The following is a 7,536-nucleotide window of genomic DNA, read 5'->3' as shown; positions in this document are numbered from 1 at the left end:
GCAAGATAGCAAGAGAAAGCGGGATAGCAGAACGGTGGAGAGAGACGTTGAGAGTCACAGAGAGAAGAACGAGAGAGGGGCAAGGGGGTGAGCCAAGGGTGACCAGGAGTTCCTGACTCTTTCTACATCCCAGGAGACTGAGGCAAAAACAGCTCCAGGAATTCCCAGACTTTCTCATCCGAGACTGTGTTTTATGTGCCCGAGTGTGGGGGACATTATCACCCCAGATCCAGCAAAGAGGAGGACCAGGTACTGTCTGTCCAGGAGGAGACTAAGAACCCCCATTAGGCCACTCAGCCAGGGTGAGAGACAGAGCCTACAGAAACCCTGGGTACATTCCCCTCCCCCATACAGCCACACCAACCCCCTGCCTCCTCCAACACACACACACAGAGTCAAGGAAAAAAATCATTAGGGACGTGCCCCGTGATCCTTGACCACAGTCATAGATATGGGCCTGAGATACACATTCAGAAGCACAGACACACGCAGAGAAACAGAGCCGACTGGACCACACACAGGCACATGTATACACACACACACACACACACACACACACACACTCACACACACACACACACACACGCTCACATTAGGACCTTCCAGCCTGGACTATGCTGCTTCAGGGCAGATGTCTACTAGCATTGGACAGATACTCTTCTATGTCCCTCAATCCTTTGTCCCCTCTATCCCATTTACCCCTTTTCCCCTTTCCCCTCACTCCTCTCTTTCCCCTGCCCCCACCCCAGCTCTTTGGCCCTCTCCTGCCTCTTGCTTCTCTCCTTTCCCCCCAGTATCTATTCCAAGCCTCTTCTCGCCCCTCTTCCCTTTGTTACCTCTCATCCTTCTGTGTTTCCTCTCTCTCTCTTCTCTGCATCCTCATCTTGGGATTTCTTGCTCCAGGTCTTGGGACCACGAGGGGCTCCATATCCTCTGGAATCTTCTGAGACTTGGAGGCCACTGAGGGAGCACAGGCAAAGAGAATTCTCTCTGAGCCCTGACCCCAAGCCCCCGCCTCCGGGCAGAGCCTAGTAACACAGTCCTGTCAGCCCCAGGCTCTCTTCTGCTCTTAGAGCTCTGCTCTGCCATCACCCTGACCCACCTCACTGTCCAGCATGATTAAATCTGGCTGGGGCAGGGCACACTCCGGCTTCTCTCCCCCATGGCCTTACCCCTCTGCCCTAGTGTGGTGTGCTCAGGGCCAGTATTTAGGTCTTCCCAGACCTGGACCAGACCTAATAGAAATTTAGTAATTTTTCCAGACATAGGGAGATGGGAAGAGGCAAGTTGGTGTTTTAAAAATGGATCATATGCTCAACTTTGCTAATTATTAGAAAAACACAAAACAAAACTACAGTGAGGTATCACCTCATGCCAATCAGAATGGACATCACCAAAAAGTCTACAAATAATAAATGCTGGAGAGAGTGTGGAGAAAAAGGAACCCTCCTACACTGTTGGTGGAAATGTAAATTGGTATAACCACTATGGAGAACAGTATAGAAATTCCCTAAAAAAACTAAAAATAAAGTTGCCATGTGATCCAGCAATCTCCCTTCTGGGCATGGATCCAGAAAAGACAAAACCTCTAATTTGAAATGATACATGCACCCCAATGTTCATAGCAGTGTTATTCACAATAGCCAAGACGTGGAAGCAACCTGTGTCCATCAACAGATGCATGGATAAAGAAGATGTGATATACACACACGCGTATGTATACACACACGTGTATGTATACAGACACACACAGACTGTTACTCAGCCATAAGAAAGAATGAAATAGTGCCATTTGCAGCAAAATGAATGGAACTAAAGATTATCCTTCTAGATGAAGTAAATCAGACAAATATATGATATTGAATATGTAGAATCTAAAAAATGATACAAATGAATTTATTTACAAAACAGAAACAGACTCGCAGACATAGAAAACAAACTAATGGTTACCAAAGGGGAAGAGGGGAGGATTAAAATATACACACTACTATATACAAAACAGATAAACAACAAGCACCCACTTGCATAGGGAGCTATATTCAATATCTTGTAATAAACCACAGTGAAAAAGAATCTGAAAAAGAATAGATACATATTCATATCTATGTAAAATCGAACCACTTTGCTGTATACCAGAAATTAACACAACATTGTAAATCAAGTATACTTCAAGTAAAAAATGGATCATAGACCTAAGTGAATCTAAAATTGTAAAACTTCTTGAAGAAAATATAGGAGAAATTCTTTATGACCTCAAGTTATGTAAAACAGTCTTGATGCTCTGACTCCACAAGATCCACAGAAGAAGAAAAGTGATACACTTGGAAGTCACCAAAATTAAAAACTTCTGCTCTTTATTTTTTGTTCATGATGCATCACATCATGATCTTTTTTAAAAAAAACAATTATTTATTTGTTTTTGGCTGTGCTGGGTCGTCGTTCTTTTGCTTGGGCTTTCTCTGGTTGCGACAAGCGAGGGCTTTCCTCTTTGTGGTGCGCCGGCTTCTCGTGGTGGTGGCTTCTCTTGTTGTGGAGCACAGGCTCTGGAACTCAGGCTCAGGAGTCATGGTGCCACATGTAGAATCTCCCCAGACCAGGGGTTGAACCCATGTCCCCTGCATTGGCAGGCGAATTCTTATCCACTGTGCCACCAGGAGAGTCCTTGCATCAGCTTTAAGAAAATATATGTTTTTATAGCAGAATGACAATTTGAGTACAACTAGAAAAATTTTGCCCACTAAATATAGTTTTTTAAAAATTTCAAAGAATAAACATCTGCTTTAAGAATATTGATGTCTGTACTATTGAATATGTCACTAAAAAATTTGTCTGTCAGAAATATGCATACATTATCCATGACCATGTAGCCATATTCCTTTGTAGAAATTCTAAAGTTTTGGCTTTCATACATGTAATAACTGCATCCTTGGAAGACAAGACATGATGAGCATGTGTTAGCTTCAGTCGCAGGAGTTACGTCAGATCTGGAAAATCTACCTCTGAGAATGTCCAGTTCTGACTTGAGCTTGCCACACCCCCAGAGGAGAAAGTGTGCTGGACAAGGAAAAAGTGCACTGGCATCCCAGCCCCATTTCCATTCCAATATCACAATCCTCTAGCCAGATTGGGGGAAATACAGCTAACCATGCAAATAAATGTCTAAGGGGGTATGAGAGGCCAAGGGACCCTCCCACAGGACTGGGGAGCATGGAGAAGAACAGCTGCAAGGATGAAACTTTACCCTGATCAAGTACACAGGCCCGGAACAGGACAGTTCTTTAACTTTATATGAAAAGCCTGGCGTGCTGCAGTCCATGGGGCTGCAAAGAGTCAGACACGACTGAGCGACTGAACTGAAATTATATGAAAATAGAACATTCTGAAGTTCTTATCATACTTTGTTAAAGTGAGAACTGCCCTAAAGTTATCCTAAGTCTACTCCTTTCTACTCCCATGCTATTACATGGGAAAAGATTCTGTGCATTTGGAAATGAAGTTAGTTAAGATGACTGGATTATCCATGTGGTCCCTCCCTGTCATCTCAGTGTTTCTATAACAGAGAAAGTGGCAGAGGGAGATTGGACTATAGAGGATTGGACCATGACAGCAGGCGACAACTTCTCTTTAAAGAACACTGTTAAGAGAATGAAAAGGCAAGCCACAGACTGGAAGAAATGATTTACAAGTAACATAGCTTATAAAAGACTTATACCCAGAATATATAAAGACCTCTTTCTCAAAACTCAATAATAAGAAAATGATTCAATTTTTAAAATGGGTGAAAAATTTAAAGAGATACTTCACCACATAAGATATACAGATGACAAATAAACACACGTAAAATCATTAGTCAAATGCAAATTAAAGCGATAGTGATATATCCATTTCAATGGTTAAAAAAAGAGGGGGCTGCCAATACCAGGTGTTGACAAGGATATGGAACAATGGTAACCCTCACATATTGTTTGTTGATGTGGATGCAAAATTGTTCACCTGCTCCTGAAAACTGTTCTATGGTTTCTCGTAAAGTTATTATTACCACTAACCCAGCTGTCCCATTAACAGGCAAGATATTTATTCCAAGTGGAATAAATATCTATATTCACACAAAAAGCTGTATGTGAATATTTATAGTGCCTCTCCTGTAATCATCAAAACTTTATAAGTTTTAAACAGATTAGAATTTTAACTATGGTCCATTTTGAGTTGATTTTCATATAGGGTGCAAGCCATGAATTGAAGTTCATTTTTTGCATCTGGCTATTCACTTGTTCCAGCTCTATTTGTTTGTTTTAATTTTGGGGGACCACATGGTTTGCAGGATCTTAGTTCCTCCACCAGGGATTGAACTCCGGCAGTGAAAGTGTGGAGTCTTAATCACTGGTGTGTATGTCCTAAGTCATTCAGTTGTGTCTGACTCTTTGTGACCCCATGGACTGTAGCCCATCAGGCCTCTCTGTCCATGAGATTCTCCAGGCAAGAATACTGGAGTGTGTTGCCGTTTCCTCCTCCAGGGGATCTTCCTGACCCAGGGATCAAACCGGCATCTCTTACGTATCCTGCATTGGCAGACAGGCTCTTCACTACTAGCGCCGCCAGGGAAGCCCTTGGCAATAAAGCATGAGTAAAAAGAATAGTGAACTTGGGGGTCTTAAGACAATGTGCACCTGCTCCACACTCCTTTCCCTTCCCACCCAGTGGAATCCACAGGATACTGGTCTCAGACATGCAGACAAAGATGAGGCCTGAGGATGACAGAACTATATGACAGAAGAAACCCAAGTCCCTAAATGATGAAGTGGAACAGAGCCAGGAATGCTCACTGAGGACTGATATGACAGATGTAATTAAACAGCGACCTTCTCTAAGTCCCTAACGTCTCCTTACCCCTTTGGTGTCTTTACTATAACAGCCTAGCTTTACCTTAACTCCTGAATTCTGAAATAATTAAAAATGGAACAAAAGAATGTGACATTTGGAGCCCTGAAGACTACCTTTATTATTGATAGAACTGATACTAGAGAATGCAACTTCCATCTGCCAGCAAGGAGGCTTCACAGAACTGAATAACAGAGCTGTTTGCCACCCAGGACACAAGGAGCTGGACCTTCACAACCCTTTCCTCCCGCTCAGAGTTCCTGCATTTGCACTGTGACAGCCTGCTTCCCGGTAGGGCACCCTCATCCCAAGAGGGACTGGAGAGGAAGGGGTGGGATTATGCCTGCTCCTATCCTCTCACCCTCCTCCTCCCCAGATCAGCTGCTCTCTGGGAGGAGTGTTACCTCAGGGAGAGCTCTCTATATGGATGGAAATATCGGGAAATGGAGAAAATATTTCTGACCTTTGCCCCATGGATAATCATCTTTTATGATGCTGGAAAAACTTCTGGTATAATTTCAAACCATTCCAGATTTTTAAACTCAATTCAGTCAGTTCAGTTTCTCAGTCATATCCGACTCTTTGTGACCACATGGACTGCAACATGCCAGGCTTCCCAGTCCATCACCAACTCCCAGAACTTGCTCAAACTCATGTCCATTGAGTCGGTGATGCCATCCAATCGTCTCATCCTCTGTCATCCCCTTCTCCTCCCGCCTTCAATCTTTCCCAGCCTCAGGGTTTTTTCCAGTGAGTCAGTTCTTCACATCAGGTGGCCAAAATATTAGAGTTTCAGCTTCAGCATCAGTCCTTCCAATGAATATTCAGGGCTGATTTCCTTCAGAATGGACAGGTTGGATCTCCTTGCAGTCCAAGGGACTCTCAAGAGTCTTCTCCAACACCACAGTTCAAAAGCATCAGTTCTTCGGCGCTCAGCTTTCTTTATAGTCCAACTCTCACATCCATACATGCTACTGGAAAAACCATAGCTTTGACTAGATGGACCTTTGTTGGCAAAGCAATGTCTCTGCTTTTTAATATGTTGTCTAGGTTGGTCATAGCTTTTCTTCCAAGGAGCAAGTGTCTTTTAATTTCATGGCTGCAGTCACCATGTGCAGTGATTTTGGAGCCCCCAGAAATAAAGTCTGTCACTGTTTCCATTGTTTCCCCATCTATTTGCTATGAAGTGATGGGACCAGATGCCATGGTCTTAGTTTTTTGAATGTTGGGTTTTAAGCCAACTTTTTCACTCTCTTCTTTCACTTTCATCAAGAGGCTCTTTAGTTCTTCTTTGCTTTTTGCCATAAGGGTGGTATTATCTGCATATCTGAGGTTATTGATATTTTCCCCGGCAATCTTGATTCCAGCTTGTACTTCATCCTCCCCAGCGTTTTACATGATGTATTCTACATATAAGTTAAATAAGCAGGGTGGCAATATAGAGCCTTGATGTACTCCTTTCCCAACTTGGAACCAGTCTGCTGTTCCTTGTCTGGTTCTAACTCTTGCTTCTTGACCTGCATACAGATTTTTCAGGAGGCAGGTAAGGTGGTCTGGTATTCCCATCTCTTGAAGAATTTTCCACAGTTTGTTGTGATCCACACAGTAAAAGTTTAGTTTAAAATCTACACTACACTAAATTTAGTAGGTATGGAAGTAGGGCAAACTTATTTTCCACATAGACTCTACTGAAGACTGAGATTGCTGTCCTTCAGTGTTGTACAGTGTGACATAAAAATGAATCACAGCAATGAATGCTCAGTGATGATTGTATTTTTCAGACTAGAATGTTCTGTCCTAAAGCTTCTCACAGCTGCGAAGAGCGCATCACTGAGGTTGCCCGCAGAATTCTGGCATGCACACATATGCATTTTTATTTTACAAATGAGTATTATTTCATCATGTATAGGTACTAATTCACATTTTTTTTAACAGAGTAAACTTGGGGTATCTCTTCATATCAGAACATTTATCTCTACCACAATCTTTTTGTTTTTTAGTTTTTATTAAGAGAAATTACAAATATACAAAAAAGTACAGCCACTAAATACAGACCCATGGGGTATTCGCTCCCCTCTTTCACTCTCACAGTTTTCAGCACAAGATCCTTTTCTCATCTCTGCATCTGCCCCCTCCTCCTACTCTCAAGTCACCCCAGCAGACATCCCATGTCATCTATAAATGTTCCAGTGTGCAGCTCAAGTAAGAGAGTTTTTTAAAAAGTTGTTTATTTTTTAAATTGCTTTTATTGGAGTATAGTAGCTTTACAATGTAGCGTTAGTTTCTGCTGTACAGCAAAGTAAGTCAGCTATACGTATACATATAGCCCTTTCTTGCTGGATTTCCTTCCCATTTAGGTCACCACAGAGCACTGAGTAGAGTGCCCTGTGCCATACAGTAGGCTCTCATTAGTTATCTATTTTATACACAGTAGTGTACGTATGTCAATCCGGATCTCCTAACTCATTCCCCCCCCATTTCCCCTTTAGTGTCCATACATTTGTTATCTGTGTCTCTGTCTCTATTTCTGCTTGCAAATATATTCATCTGTATCATTTTTCTAGATTCCACGTATACACGATACGATACAATATTTGCTTTTCTCTGTCTGACTTACTTCACTCAGTATGACAAGCTCCAGGTCCATCCATGTTGCTG

The sequence above is a fragment of the Oryx dammah genome, unplaced genomic scaffold, assembly GCF_014754425.2.
Source record: "Oryx dammah isolate SB20612 unplaced genomic scaffold, SCBI_Odam_1.1 HiC_scaffold_10, whole genome shotgun sequence".
Classification (NCBI taxonomy): Eukaryota; Metazoa; Chordata; class Mammalia; order Artiodactyla; family Bovidae; genus Oryx; species Oryx dammah.
Note: the sequence above shows the minus strand (reverse complement) of the source record.